Source organism: Dermacentor silvarum, chromosome 6 (genome assembly GCF_013339745.2).
Source record: "Dermacentor silvarum isolate Dsil-2018 chromosome 6, BIME_Dsil_1.4, whole genome shotgun sequence".
NCBI lineage: Eukaryota > Metazoa > Arthropoda > Arachnida > Ixodida > Ixodidae > Dermacentor > Dermacentor silvarum.
This window is the reverse complement of record NC_051159.1, coordinates 143,054,144-143,069,518: the sequence shown is the minus strand read 5'-3', so window position 1 is coordinate 143,069,518 and position 15,375 is coordinate 143,054,144. Positions and strand designations below refer to the sequence as shown.

At 47.2% G+C, this 15,375-nt stretch overlaps 1 long non-coding RNA gene across 3 annotated transcripts in view; it reads right to left on the bottom strand.

Annotated features, from left to right (window-relative positions):
• Positions 1–15,375, bottom strand: part of LOC125946415 (uncharacterized) — a 69,807-nt gene that overhangs the window by 37,119 nt on the left and 17,313 nt on the right. The window contains exon 2 of one of the 3 annotated variants that reach the window (XR_007467570.1): positions 14,276–14,394. This is a non-coding gene — a long non-coding RNA (uncharacterized LOC125946415). Of the gene's footprint in view, positions 1–2,981; positions 4,297–14,275; positions 14,780–15,375 lie in introns of those variants that run through there. The other 2 variants (XR_007467568.1, XR_007467569.1) reach the window with 2 other exon arrangements.

Below are 15,375 nucleotides of genomic sequence, written 5' to 3'. Positions count from 1 at the left end.
GAAGGGGTACGTGCCCGAACCGCCGAGGAGAACTTACTACAACAAAGTAGAAGCGCAATACTTCCAATAAATGTGGCAGCGTTATTTCGCGAGACAGCCCCCGTCGGGAGTTATCTCATTCTTCCAGAAACCTCACTTAATATTTTTCCTCGCCGTCTCCCCCCCCCCCCCCCCCCCCCCCCCCCCCCCCCTCCTCCTTTGAATACATCCACTTCGCTTTAACGAGCGTCTATACACTTTACGACATCGTGCCACAGGCGGCCGAACACTCACTACTGTGCAGTCGTTTTCCTTGTCTACGTGCGTGCCGTGGTCTCCTGCCGGCGTTACAACAATCAGGAAAGAAGCCAGCGGCGCTACTACACACACGAAACGCGATGGCGCCGTAGTATACGCGGTATATCTCTATAAAACGGCAGACAGCCGGGCGTTAACAAACAGGCGGAAATTCTAAACGCGTCACGTATGCGACAGGCTTTCCACGCACGTCTTTACGTGAAGCCTCGCCAGCCCCACATTTCGCAATAACTTGACGGAAAACGAGAACGAATCCGGATGGACTCTTGCTTGCAAGTCGCGCCATCCGCTGACGTCCGTCCCGCAGTACTCAGAACCAGACGGGAGGAAGACATTGAATGAAAAGTAAATCAAGTTTTATGACTCTTTTTGTGCAAGTTCCTACCCATAAAAGAGAGAGAGAGAGAGATAAGCGGAAGCGGCCGCGGTGATAATACCGACTACAACTCAACGGAAGCGGACAACGCACGGAAATATCTGCGCAATGGGACGCCCGCTCACGTTTCACTGACGTCGATCGACGCAGGATGGGTTCTGTCCGTTCGGCGAACTCGAGGGCGCCGTTCCGATTGACGCGATCGATTCGTGCTGGCTCAGTATGTTGACGTCACAGACATGCAACGGAACTGCTGCCTGCCCCTTGGGAACGCTGCGCGCTCCCTTATAAATGCGCGGTTTGATGTCGCCGCTCGCTCACTAGGCGTAATATATATATATATATTTTTTTGAGGCACAATGCTGAAAAAATGAAGCTTAATTGCACTGTAAAGAATGTAATAGTGAAAAATTAAATAATAGTAGTAATAGTACTAAAACAATAGTAGTAATAGTGGTAAAATGAAAGTGAGAAGCATTAAACGTAATAGTACTGCCTCGTCGTAACAATACTTTGCAAATGTATGTTCCCGACCCTGGTAAAGACTTGTACGTGGTTCAGGAAAAGGTAACCATATGTACAAAGTGCACCCTGGGGCCGTATTCTGAAACGTTCGCCTAGGCGAAATTTCTTTTTTCGCTTTCAGGCGTGCGCGCTGATTGGCTGGTTGAGCAAAATTGAATGGCGTCGGGCTCAACCACCCAATCAGCTCATCCAATTTTTCTAAAACAGCCAATCAGCGCGCGCCTGAAAGCGAAAAAAGAAATTTCGCCTAGGCGAACGTTTCAGAATACGGCCCCTGTACAACGCAACTTCAATTACCCTGAAAGTAAATATTTTGCTGAGCACCATGGCATGCCACAATGAGTGCTCGAGGCCCCGAATTCGATTGTCGCGTTTCATTTGTCGAGCACTGTCGAAAGAAAGACATTGATTTCAAGGCGATATTAATAACGTTCCCCTTGACGTCACTTGAGCAGGCTAAAACGAAAATTTTCGGTGCCGCTGGCTGCTCGGAGTCATTGTGTTTCGCTTTGCAAATAAATTTGACGAGGCCCAGCGTATACTTGCATTCAGAACTAACTCGGATATTCAAGGAAGCACCGACGGCCGCCCAGAGAGACATGATGCAAGTGAGGCCAAGAGGTGTGCGTCCTCCTGCTCCACTACTGTATCGCAAGAGGGCCACATATATAGAGATCTCCCACAGACAAGATATCTCCCATAGGGTTCTAGGTGATACTCTCAAGTTGCTCCATCATCCCGAATCCATGATTACCATGTAACATATAGTACGCTGGACTGCAACTGCAATTAGGATAAGGATACCTCTTGAATGCTCTCGAAAGCAGTACGGAAACTAAATGATATAAATGTAGGCAACGAGCAGTGATTCGTCAGCATTAATCATATACATAACAATAGCGGAGTAATGGGAGCCATGAGAAAAAGGTCGACGGCAAGGACGCGAGTTTCAACAATACTGTCACACACGTGTTCATTCATTCGAAGTCAGTTAGGGCAAGCCTGTGCGCGTTCGTATATAACAATAACAACAGCTGTTCTACATATACAATCGGTTCTACAATCGGTTATCCCAACTAGTACCGGTAAACTGCGTAGTCTGTTTCACTACGCTTCATTCGATCTGTCCAACACGCTGTTGAATTTCTTTTGTGTTTCAAACTTGCCTATTCATGTGACATACATATCACTAGTTTTTTTACTTGGACATTTTTCCTGCTGTTGTTCATTTTGTTCTGCTTGTTCTTACTGGCTTTGATGTTAACCCAATTTGTTCCTACTTTGTTCTTATTTTGTATCGCCCCCCCTTACACAATGCCTCTGCGAGGCCTGTAAGGTACTTGTAAATAAATAACGCCAGTTTTCAGGACGTCCTCTGTGCACTACGACTCAGTCTTACGCGTAGTGAATGTTTCTTGGCATTGAAAAGACACGCACTTTCGATGCAAATTGATCTTCACATCAAGTCCCACAATTTTAACCCTGTGCAGAAGACAGAAATTGGCTTTTTTAGTAGTTCTAGAGCCATGTCGAAAGCTATCCTGCGACAGAAGTTCAGTTGGTTTAATCATGTGGCACTAGATATGAACTGTGAGCGTCACAAGGTCCTCACCTACCCGCGGAATCTGTGAGTGCACCTTAAGTAATGGCCAATGGCGCGAGCCGGCAAACCCAGAGCCACTTTCTACAGACAAGCCATCAACCAGACAGTAAACGCGAAGTATACAGAAGTCAAATGAACAAAAGGAGGCCACACAATGCTACAGGGTGACGCGACTCGTACCTCGTGAAATCGGCAGGAAGAAGTCCGTCCCATCGAGTCGACGTCGATCCCAGAACGAGAGAGCGTCGAAGAGCTGTGTCTCTGGAGGGCCCTTGTATCCGCGGACGCCTAGATACCAAGGTCCACCTTTGCGGGACGACGCGGTCACGTGGCAAGCCGCCGGTCGAAGGTACGAAAAGGACGATGCAGTTGTCAAGTGTCGAAGCAATAGGCGTTGCGGGCAACGGGAGCGTCGTCGATGAAGGCGTATGAGCAGAGTACGGCAAAGGCGGCGCACGTGTGGGGCCTCTGTGGCGCCGACCGGACGGACGAACGCTGTCGGCGGCAGTGTGGCGTGCAGCAGGCGACACACGCACGCTTTCCCGTAACCTACGGACGCGATGGGGGTGAGAGACGTGGAGCCAACCGCTCGCTCAGAGAGTCGAGCGTAGGCGGCGGCGCCGGCAGCGCGCTGCGGGCTTCGGCGCTGCCGCCATGACGTCACCGAGCGGCGCGAGTCACCGCTTGCGCAAGTAGACTGAAATCGAGCAGCAGAAGCAGCGGCGGAGCCGTGACGTCAGCGCTTCCTGCGGGCCGCCGCCGGCGTTCCTCACGCGCGCCGCCAGCGTTTGCCGTCGTCGCTGGGCGCTCCTCTCCTCCTGCCACCACAGCTGTACGACGGCTTGCATCCGCGCGTCTGCTGACGGAGCTCTTTAAATCACGGAGAGTTTGGCGCACCACGTGGTTGGGAAAAAAACGGCGCTCGGACCCCAACCCCGCAATTTGTTTAAAACTGGTGTTCTGAATGAAAATTCGTAGGTAGACGTGGCCATTCACGGTAGGAAAACTCGTTAGGTGCTCGCGTTGACAAAAAAAGAAAAGACGTGCTTTTGTTACGGGCGGAAGGTGTACATGCCATGGACTCTCCGCGAAAAAGTTGCCACGTAAGCGACGGCCGGATGTCGAAGCACGGTTTGACGAAAGCGGTAGAGCAGACCAGGACGTAGCTTCACCGCTCCTTGTAGTACATACGAAGCCAGCTGCAAACGCCCACGCTGAACGTCACCGTTCATAGTGGTTCGCGGATGTAGGTACACCCGGGGCTGGCTCTAGGAAGTTCCGTTACAATTTGCGCCTGTCCAGAAAGAATCAATCCTTAAGTGCTTTTTCCTTTGTTCGGAAAAACAAAAGTCTGGGAGTTCCGGGTCTTGTCATGTGCTTGACTACACGATTCATATGTCGCAATGGCACCTCAGAAATGAAACACACGAAGAAAACATATATCGTTGCTCAGCGTCTTGATCATCACAAAGCCTCAGCCACGTACGAAGTTGCTATATTATCAGATTTATCAAACATCAAACCCAACCTCCCGTTTAAAAAAAAAAAAAAAGAAAAGAAGAAAGCAAGAAAAAGTTATAGAGAAGGAACGTTCATAAACGAGCCATACAACGGTTGCGCACCTTGCAATCATCGGCTCAAATGGGGAACCTAAAGTCTGCCATGCCACGTATTCACAATACAATTCTTCACAATAACGGATATAACACTAAACGAACGCCGAGGGACGCCTCACAGTCACCGCGCAAGCCCTTCACAAAAGCATGACACGCCGACGGAGGCGTAGTCACGGGTTCGGTGACTCACGCATTGCGGACTCACGAAGTGAGGCTGCGCTTCTCATAAAGCAATCCGATGATCTCATCGTCATGCGGATCCAACGTATGCGACCGTGAGTCACATTCCGGCTCACGATAAGCGTCGTCAGAAGTGGCAAAAGCACCACGTAAGTACACCGCACTGCCTTACATAGCTAAGTTGCCGTGCAGTAGTCATCGCCACCGCTGAACACACTGTATTTCTGTGCGAATAAAAAGCTAGCCCGTCAGCGCGCTTTTCACGAGACGAGCGACACAGAACCTGCAGTATCGAACACAAAAGCGCAGTAGTACACACTGACGTCTGACGAATGAAACTATAAACTAATTTTCATACTCGATTTGGTCACGGCGCTAGTCCTCAATGATCTTGCGGCCACGCGGACGCGAACACTCAGCAGTTCCCCGTGGAATGACTCATCAGCATTATGATTCAAGGTAGAGAATTTGGAGAACAGGATGCAATGACCTAACGGCATTATTAGATAAATCCCGTGAAGCCTGAGAAAGATTTTAGGCCTATAACCGACAGACTAATTACAAAAGAAAAGAGTTCGAGAATTTCGACGCGTTTAGAAAAAGGCAACCTTATATAGGCTGTTGCTTTCTCTAACGTGGCTGTTCGTTGATACGTTTTTCGCCGGCATGAATTTGTACGAACTGCTTTTATATGCACAGCATTTACGACTCGGCTTGGGATGGCTTGTGGCAACCTAAAATTAAAAGAAGAAGAAGAAAAATAAGAGCAGGACGCTTTGTTTCATTCAATTAAACAGACCCCATATGTACTATCTTTGTGTCTCTCGTACGTTATTTGTGTTAACTTCACGCTTCTTTAACGAAGTGAATACTCTAGTCGTTTGCGCACTTGCCTGTCTTTAAGTTTTCGTTTCAAAGCCAATAATAACTGCTTATCTACTTTCACAAATATTGTACGACGGCCGCAGTTTTTAATCGTCACGAAATTGCGCATTTTTCTCGCTCACAGAAGAATCACGCTGCAAACGAGTGATCACGCTGTGCGTGACTCACTTCACCTCACACGCAAAACATGAGTCACAGACTTCGCGAGAACGGTCAATGAAGCGACGTCGGGAAATATGAATAGCTTGGTGACTATGCGTGAAAAGTACCACGCGTGCCAATTTTGTGTGAGTGGTTCCAGGCGCGAACAACGCCAGAATCAGCCCGAACAGGCACCACGCCATTGCCAACGGTTTTCCTTGAAGAACAATATTTGCCAGCTTCTAAATTTGCATCCTGGCGCTTAGAGAGGAATTCTTGGTAAGTTTCTCGCCGCGATTTCAAAACGTTGGGAACGCGGGAACGCCCTCTATTTGCACCTACGTTTCCTTGTTTTCCTTTTCTTAAATATGAAAAAAAAGAAAGGATAGAAAAAAAAATGGGCTGATTTCAGGAAGCTTTTCGTTCGGAAGTGTTCTCTGCCGGCCCTCTTCTCTAACATTACGATCGGCTGACAGCTGCTCTTAAGAACAGTTCTGGAGTACGAATAAATGTAAATACTAGGCCCAGATGCATTATTAGTTCATGAGTGCAATTTAAGCGCTACCGAAACTTAAGAAATTAGGTTGACATTCGCGAAGTAGTATGTTAATCAATTTGCTACTGGCCTCAGTCTCAATCTGCAGGTGGCACTTCGCGTACACGTTAATTGGTTTACGGATTGATTGATTGATTTTTTTTTCTAAAGCCAACAGCTGAGCTATGAGTAACGGTGATGGGAGTTATTCTTTAACTTGCGTTTAAATTTGAGTACATAGGCATTTTAGTATTCCACCTTGAAATTGTTGCAGAAGAGAACCAAACCCGTTACTTCGAGCTCATCGGCAGGTCGCCACAGCTACTAAGCCATCGCGGCAATTATCCACTCTTTTACAAAGAAATAGCAACGTATGCAATTAACAGCGTTAAATCGAGTTGTGTGTGACCTCATGATAAGAATTGTTACACAGCATTCATTCCACGTCATGTTACGCATGCTTTGTTTCAGTTTTCAATAGTCCGTTTCAAGGCGGCCTTTGCTGCGTTACTTTGTGCATCCCCCGGTTTCGGTTTGTCAACAGTTTTGTTTCTATGTGACATCTGGAATACGCACTGTTTACAAATAACACTGATGTATACGGTTTACGAATTCTCTTTTCTCGCCATGTTTGCGTCATCCTCGATGCCGCTGATAACTAGGTGTCATTACGACGACCTTCCGTACAAGGCACAACCCATATCGGATGCGATTGGAGGCCAATGAGAGCACGACTTAAGCACTTAAGAAAAAAAAAAAGGGACCAAGGACGTACGAAATAGCAGTGATAATAGACTCGCATCTTTCTCGCTTTCACATTTACGCATCTTTAGCTGTTTAGCAAAGCTCCACACGTCCGACAGCGAAACGTCCGTCAGCGTCAACGGCCAGCAGAATGAACAAGAAAACAAATGAATTCATAATCGAAATTCTTCAGCGTGAATGGTAAAACCAGAATCTAGCGATAGGTCAAAGTAATGCAGACCCAGAAGGTGTACAAAACTTAATGCAAAACCCAGCCAAATGGCAGAACTGCAAGCATAGTAGGTCATATGGCTATATAAGCTTCTACAGCGCGTTACCGTTGTGCCTTCTGAAGTCGTGGGCGTCACCTAGCGGTTTCTTTCCGGCGATCACGTACCGATTGTCCGGCGATTCAGTCGGGTCTCCATCGCTGTTCTCCCGCATGGCTCCGCTACACAGTGAATAGGTCCGCCTTCAGCATTCTTTCGTCGCGAAGTCCGTGGGGAAATCGCGAGGCGTTATCTACCATCTCGGCAGCCGTGCCGAGAGATTGTGACGTACCGACAGCGGGTCTCTTATCGTAACGAAGGGCGAGGAACACGCTGCGTAGAGGAGTCACTATGCGTGACAAAGATACGGCACGGCCTCCCCCTGATACCACCGCTCCGACACTCTGGACCTCGACCAGCGGGGCCGATCAGGGTGACGCACTCCGCTGCGCAGCCTGTGTGTTCATACGCGCCAGAGACGGCCTACACGACGTAGCATGCGAAAGCACTGTACACGCCAAGACTGTACAGCCCCTTGGCGAGCGAGTGCAAAAGGAAAGTATCGACTAGTATTATCGGTCCCGTGTTTAATAATCACGCGTCCGGCTGAAACAGCGGCTTAAGGAAATCAAGCGACGGAAGCAACACACGCTCGGAAGGTGCATGGGAGTCTATTTAGAAGCATCGCCTTGCTACGCGCAGTTTTTCTCTTTCGACCGAAACGCTGAAATCGCGACCGAGTTATCGAGGTGAAACACAGACTGAGAAGCACAGTGATGAGGGGTGCGCTGTACGCAGGCGTCCCACCTCTCTCCGCGTTCTTGAGCGCAGCCCTGTCTATAGTTTCGCAATTAACCAACTAGCCAAAATCAAAGTTTCATCGTTGCCCTTGACTTGTTTAACAGCGGGCATGAGGCAAAGGATAGGGATGTTTCTGGTCAAATCTAAATATTGGCCCAAGCGTGCCTATTCTAATCTAAACATGACATGTGTGACTAGAGTTAATAAAACAAAATATTTTGAGGGCAATTGCATAGAGTCCTCATATGCTTTCAATGTCAGTAGCCATTTGCGGATCCCGCTTTCAAACACCTTATCTTATCCTATCTGCCTGATAATGCATCTATCTTCTCTTCCTATGAGTTCAATCCTGGCTGTTCTTACCGAGATTGAACCTTGTACCCCACCTCAAATTAAGCCAGCGCTGTTTTCAGTGTACAGACAGGGCAATCGCACAGGAGCAGCAGGCGTGTCCAACAGGGCAGCATACTGCCAGCTGCCTCACGCGGAACTTAGCGATCGAGGGGACGAGACTCCGATTGCAGCGTACGAGAAGCTACCGCCGAATAACGTATACGCTGTACACGCATCCATCGAAATGAGGTCGTTAGCTGAAGCACAATCGAACAATTACCGTTCCTTGCGGCAGACGGAACCTCGTTGTCCATAACCCTAGTTTCTCGGGGAATCGGTACACACAGTCATACAGAAATGGTAGAGGAGGTGGCTCTGGGTTGCGACGCAGCAACAGGGGGCACCAACCGGACATTTAGATCGGTCAATTGTTTAATCCTGGCGCCTTTTCAATGGTCCCAGAGTCGTTTCACCACGGGTCTGAAAGTCCAGAGTCACGCATAAAACGCAGCGAAATAAAACTCGAGGTCCTTCCTTGGAGCTTTACGACTGCTCGATATAGAGAACTCTCGGCGAACAACTGCTGCGAACACGGCGTGTGCTAGTATTCGAGAGTGGTCTTTCAGCTACTGCGTTTCGAACGTTCGTTGATGCTAAATTTGAACGCTGGATGACTCTATAGCCTATCCGAGTAGCGTATATACTGCCGAATATGCGAGACATCCGCTGCGCGCGCGTGCGCAATAAGAAACGTCCGCACGCGCTTCTCTGCGACGAAATGCGAGTATCGGCGCCGTACGAGACGAGAGAGCGACGCACACCTGAGAAGCCGGCGGCCTTCCCCGGTTGGGACAATATCTATTCTAAGCAACGCGCCGCTGTATTCGGCTGGCGAAGAACGGAAACCGCCCGAACTTTATACGCGACGCATCGTATATGGTAACGGCTCTAAAACTTCGCCGGCGTATCCTGGCAATATGTGTCGGCAGAATAAGCGGCTACCAGCTCAACCGTATTCATTCAGCAATATTTTTGTAGACTCACTCGCACCTACGGGCCCTCACACTCGTCGGTACTTACTGACGTTCCTATTACTCGTGCTGATCAACGCTCACTAGCGTTCATGTACTCACATGCATCCTCATAGTAGATGTACTTACACTGGCCTGAAGTTACTCACGTGTAATACTCATGTACACTCAAAACTCATCGTCACTGACTTTCATTCACACTAGCGTAGTCACGTTTACTCACTCACTAACGCTGCATCTGATGCCTGAGAAATGAATGAAAAATTATGCGGTTTTACGTGCCAAAACCACGATCTGATTATGAGGCACGCCGTAGTGGGGGATTCCAGAAATTTGGACCACCTGGGGTCCTTTAACGTGCACCTAAATCTAAGTGCACGGGTGTTTTCGCATTTTGCCCCCATCTAAATGCGGCCGCCGTGGCCGGGATTCGATCCCGCGACCTCGTGCTCAGCAGCCCAACACCATAGCCACTGAGCAACCACGGCGGGTGAAAAATGAATGTATGTCGACCTATGCCTGGCACCGCTAAACATACGCGTGAATCCCTTAAAAAAACAAGTTCGTACATAGTCGGTTGTTTATCTAAGGACTTCCAAGTTGCCTGCTTGTTCCCAAAACACGTTTGTCCTTTTCTACACTTAAAAGTGTACAGTCTATATACAAAGATTTGCCCAGACAAAAATGTGTTTACACGCCTATTTCGTTCGATCTATTGTTGTCAATATGGGAACGCGAGTTCGCACGAAGTCAGCAGCATTCCCCTATTTAGCAGACGTTCCTAAACCAATTTCTAGCTTTCAATATTTACACAACACCGGCGATCCCTGCCCTGGTGAAGGGATCGTATACAAAGGCGCCTCAGCGGTAGGCTCAAGACACGGCGAAGGCAAAGCACATGCGGCTTTGCAACAAGGCTTCTGTCTGGCCCGAATGTTTCTCCAAATGGTTTGCTGCCACGTCGTCGGCGGCATCAAAGGGCCGTTTGAAACTCTGGCGTGCATCGCGGCGCACGTCATTTTGGCAGTTCGCTCGCGCTAATGAGCAAGGCTGGGCCGGAAGTTCCAGTGCACCTCTGTTCGCGCGCTTGCCAACCACAGCACAGCGGAGTGCAAGTCATGTAACAAAAGCACCTTACGTTTCGAAGCCCGCCAGAACTTAGTTTCATCAACTGAGTTCACCAAATTGAGATTTCAAGGCACTATTACTGTCTTGGTGACATTGATTTACATTAAGCAGCGTTTTCGGCGTGTAGCATTTTCTTTGTTTCACATATTTTTGGCCATCGCTCAAAAAAAAAAAAAAAAAAAAAAAAAAACATGCTGTGTGATGTACCCGTGGTCTGTCTGTATAGTAGCTTGCCGGCTTATCCTATAAACCCTTTCCTTAATTGCACGCATGTAATGATGAAGGGTTGTCTTGTATAATTATTGTTGTTGCTTTGCCAGCAATATAATCTATTAAAACGTATAGCGAGCCATTAGATCGACTACGTTGCCTCTTGTGTTCGCGGCGTGGCCATCTTCGTTCTCATGTTGCCGCAATAATAATAATAATAATAATAATAATAATAATAATAATAATAATAATAATAATAATAATAATAATAATAATAATAATAATAATAATATAAAAAAGAGAGGGAGATGACTTCCAATTCACTCTTTCCCGCCACGATGCGCTACGGAGCACAAGGTCGTGCGTTCGAACCTCGCCGCGGAGGCTGGACTCCGAGATGGGGGAGGAATGCAAAACCGCTGTGTACCACGCATTGGGTGCACGTTAAAGAACCCCCGGTGGTCAAAATTAATTAACCTGGAGTACTCCACTAGCGACATGCCTCATAATCAGGTCGAAGTTTTGGCAGGTAAAAAAAAAAAAAAAAACCCAGAATTTGATTTCGACGGACTCATTCCTGGCGTGTAGCAATCTAGTCCCATTATTTTAAGCCACGCACCTCATCGTAGGGGTCATGCAACCCTTTCGGCGAGCTCTTGCCACGCCTTGAGCGTCTACGCTAAAACTTCTTATGCCTAACTTACGCTTCGCGACGACGGGCGACTGGGTGAAAACTGGAAACCGCCGGTGAAATAGTGCGAACGAGTCCGCGATAGCGCCGCGGGTCGCGGCCTCGTGTTGGGGCCGGGTCTTTCCTCGCTTACACAATGGAGCAGGCGTCCTCGCTATCAGCGGCGTTCCACCGCGTTCACGTGCGAGATTGTGGCTCAACACGCTCTCGCGCCAAGGGTGCACGTGACCGAGCCGCGCGAGAACGCCGGCCGATGGCGGATGACGGTCTTGCCGCCCGAGAGGGAACGCACCGCGTGATGCTATTCCGGGACGAACGGAATAAACATCGATTAAGCCCGTGCCTGTAGCCGGTTGAAGGGCGGTCAGAAGATCATGGGACAGAATCGTTTCATGTTCTGTCTGCCTCTTTTCTTTTACTGCCTGTGTATACATAGGCACAACGACCGTTGAGAAGCAAGAACAAAAAGAACACAAAAGGGGGGGGGGGGGGGGGGTAACCTTCAAGGCCATGGACGTTCGTAACGAAAGGTGAAGTGCGAAATGCTTCTTGCGCAAGCGACGATCCCCTACAGTGGGTATCAGCCCCTAAATCTAAGAATATACATCTACATCTACATGCGACGACTTGATGTCTCCGCCGCAGGCTCGCATTACCTTTTTAAAGCTGAGCAATATTTATACTCATCTTCTATTTCATTTCTTTTAAATTTAATGACACTATTTGCACTCGTAGCGCCCGATTCTTGGTCAATCCTTAGGGTTGGGTATGTGCTACTGTACAACAACAAGAACAACAACTACTACTACTACTACTAACTACTACTGCTACTACTACTACTGACTACTTTTATTTATTTCTACTACTACTACTACACTACTACTACTACTTTTATTTATTTATTTATTTATTTATTAATTTATAGGTAATACTTCACGAGACACCTGAGGGACCAGTAGTAGTAGTAGTAGTAGTAGTAGTAGTACCATCAGTATTCCTATCTGAGCATCATGTATCTTTTAACTATTAAATGACCCCTATTGGTTTGCCACTACGTCAAAAGACCGATACACGAATAAATAAATAAATAAATAAATAAATAAATAAATAAATAAATAAATAAATAAATAAATAAATAAATAAATAAATAAATCCTACGCTCGGAGTTGCACTGCGTCAGCAGAACCGTTAATAAAAGCATTTGTATATATCCCAAATGATTTTCGAAAATGCTCTATGCACTTGTTTTACTCGCTAAGTAAGTGAAGTTGTTGATAAAACCTGCTCGCTGGGCGAACTGATGCATAGTATAAATGCGGTGAAACCAGCTAAAAGACGCAATGCAACAAGCGCCCATACCTATAATATACTACAGCGCTTTTTCGTTGGTTCCGCCATAGAAACAGCCGTCGTTCTGCTGTCCATTTGCCACTAGCTCCCAGGTAAGGGGTTGCACAGCGAGAAATTTATTAATGGTAGTGAAATAAAACCAACATGTGTGTATGCCGAATATTCCGTTTTCATAGAGAAAGACAAACCAATGGCGCAGCCTCCCTTTCCATAGACACTGGGGGTGGCCGAGATAGAGCCTGCACCACAGGTTGGATCAACCTCAACACGGAAATTATGCTGTATAGCTAAATACAATGCAAAAAAATAATAATCTGAGTGTCTCCAAGCGACGGCAAACAACATTACCTTGATCCTGTCCAGCTACGTGTCATTTGCGTATTTTAAAATCTTGGTGCACGATCGTTGGGACACACGGGCCGATATACAGTGACAGTATTCTGGAGCGAGAGGTTGGTTATTTTAGCTGAAAGATCAGCTTGAAAATAAATATTCAGCGATGACGAACAGTATTAAATCTATTCACCCTTCGGCACTCCACGAAAAAAAAAAAAAATGAAATGAAGGAGGACTATGACACAAGACAGCAGGTGCAGGCTTCTGCGGAATGCACGTGTGTGAAACCCGCTATTATTTAAAACCGAATTCCAACGAAAAGGTAGTAACGTATCTTGAAAGCAAGTCGCATGTAAAAGCTTCTACTGATGATCTGAAGCAGTGCGCTCATGGCTTACTGCACATAATATTTCGCTACTTAATGCGTCACTACTTCGGATTGTGGGCCAATATGGACTTTTTTTTTTTTGTAAGCTACTTACAAAGCACTATGGAATTCACGCGACAGAGTCAAAACGACTACGGGAGTGAGTATATCAGCTATGGCTACTAAAAAAAAAATGTTTTTTAATTGTCTTGCCTTCCCGGCCCTGCGAAGGTGGATGCCCAGCGAAGCTGTGTAAAACTGCCACTACAACTACCGAGCTGGGTATTCTTCACAAATGCGAAATCATTATATGGCCTATGAAGCGAAACATCAGGCGTCAACATCCGATGGTACCAAAACCCACGTGACCAAGTGGTGACGTCACGTTTGACATGATGACGTAACGTGATTACGTAATCACGTCAAACGTCGCGTGATGACGTCATCGCATCAAAGGTCGCGTAGTGACATCACGTCAAACATTACGCTACGTCATAACCGCATCGTCACGGGACAATATCACCTGATGACATCATGTGAGGACGTCATCCCGTCGAACGAGACGTCATCGCATGACGTCATCGTCCAGTGATGTCACTTGATGACGTCATGTGATGCCTCTTGGAGAAGCAGCCCACTGTGCGCTTCTCACTTCTTTGCACAGTCTCCGGGACCGGCCCACATTGTGTGTGAGCACGTTGTCTCGAAAAATCCCCACCAACTAGAGTTAATAACAGCTTCGCTGTACGTTACAAAGAAAAAAAAAAAAAAAACCGACTTGTGCTTGTAACTGCAAGAAATGCAGCACGTTCACCGCGGCTCAATGCACGCGCGTGACAATTAAGTCGTCTGCTCACCATTTTTGTTTAGCTTCGCCTTTAACCATGCTGTTGCTTCATGTTGGGTCATGCATGGAGCCGGAGTCCATGTTGCTAGTCGTTCAAGAACAGACTGCGGTGGGCTTGTGGACGGGTGCCTGCACGCATGAAGAAGAAAACAGGGCAATGTCAGACACGGAATCAGAGCGGTCTACTCATTATCTTGGCGCCAGCGCAAGCGTCATCAGTGGAAAACACGCGACAGCACTGGTAATCGGCGGCCGCTATTCAGGAAGCTTTTCATTCGCAAGTGCTGTTCGCTGCTGGCCGGCCGCCTTCGATAATACTGTATCCAGAATCACGATTGGCTGAAACCTGCTCTTATACGAACAATTCTAGCCATAGAACTTCCCTTTTATTACGGGCCATAGACCGTATCAACAAAGCAGAATGTGTGTGCTAGAGCTATTCGTAAAAACCGGCACCCGTCAGTCGTGATAAGAAATATAACAGCAAATTATATGAAATGTATATTTGCTTCAAAACTAGCAAATATACGAGTATGAAACCTGATCGAAATGTAGTATATTTTAGCACAAGGATTATGGAGAAATTTCAAAGTTGTGGTTGCATTTGGGACATCTTACGAAATTGGTAATTTCTTCTAGCTGGTGTTCTGAACGGTTGCCTAGGAAGCGGAACGCTTACCATTTTAAACTTCGCAGAAATAATATTTGCTTTGAAAGAAACAAACTGAAAATTTTACAAAGTTGTAGATGCATTGTAGGCACCATAAGATATACATAATATGTACCTTTCAAAACGCGCCTTCAAGCTCTCAAACAAATTTTAGAAATGTCATTGCAAGGTTACTGCAAGCCACAAACTCCGAATTTGTGCCTTAAACACTGCACTTGCTTACGGGAGATAATCTACGCTTATAACGCGCTACTGAAAGTATCTTTCCAAGTTCGGAGTATTGATATCAGGGCCATACTACAACAGCGCCACCTACAAAAGGGACGAGTGAAGCAGGCGCGTAGCCAGGGGGGGGGCTGATGGGGCTTCAGCCCCCCCCGAAATTTTTTCGTGCGGGCATGCACCACCGACCAAAACTTCCACCGACGCCTGCAATCATT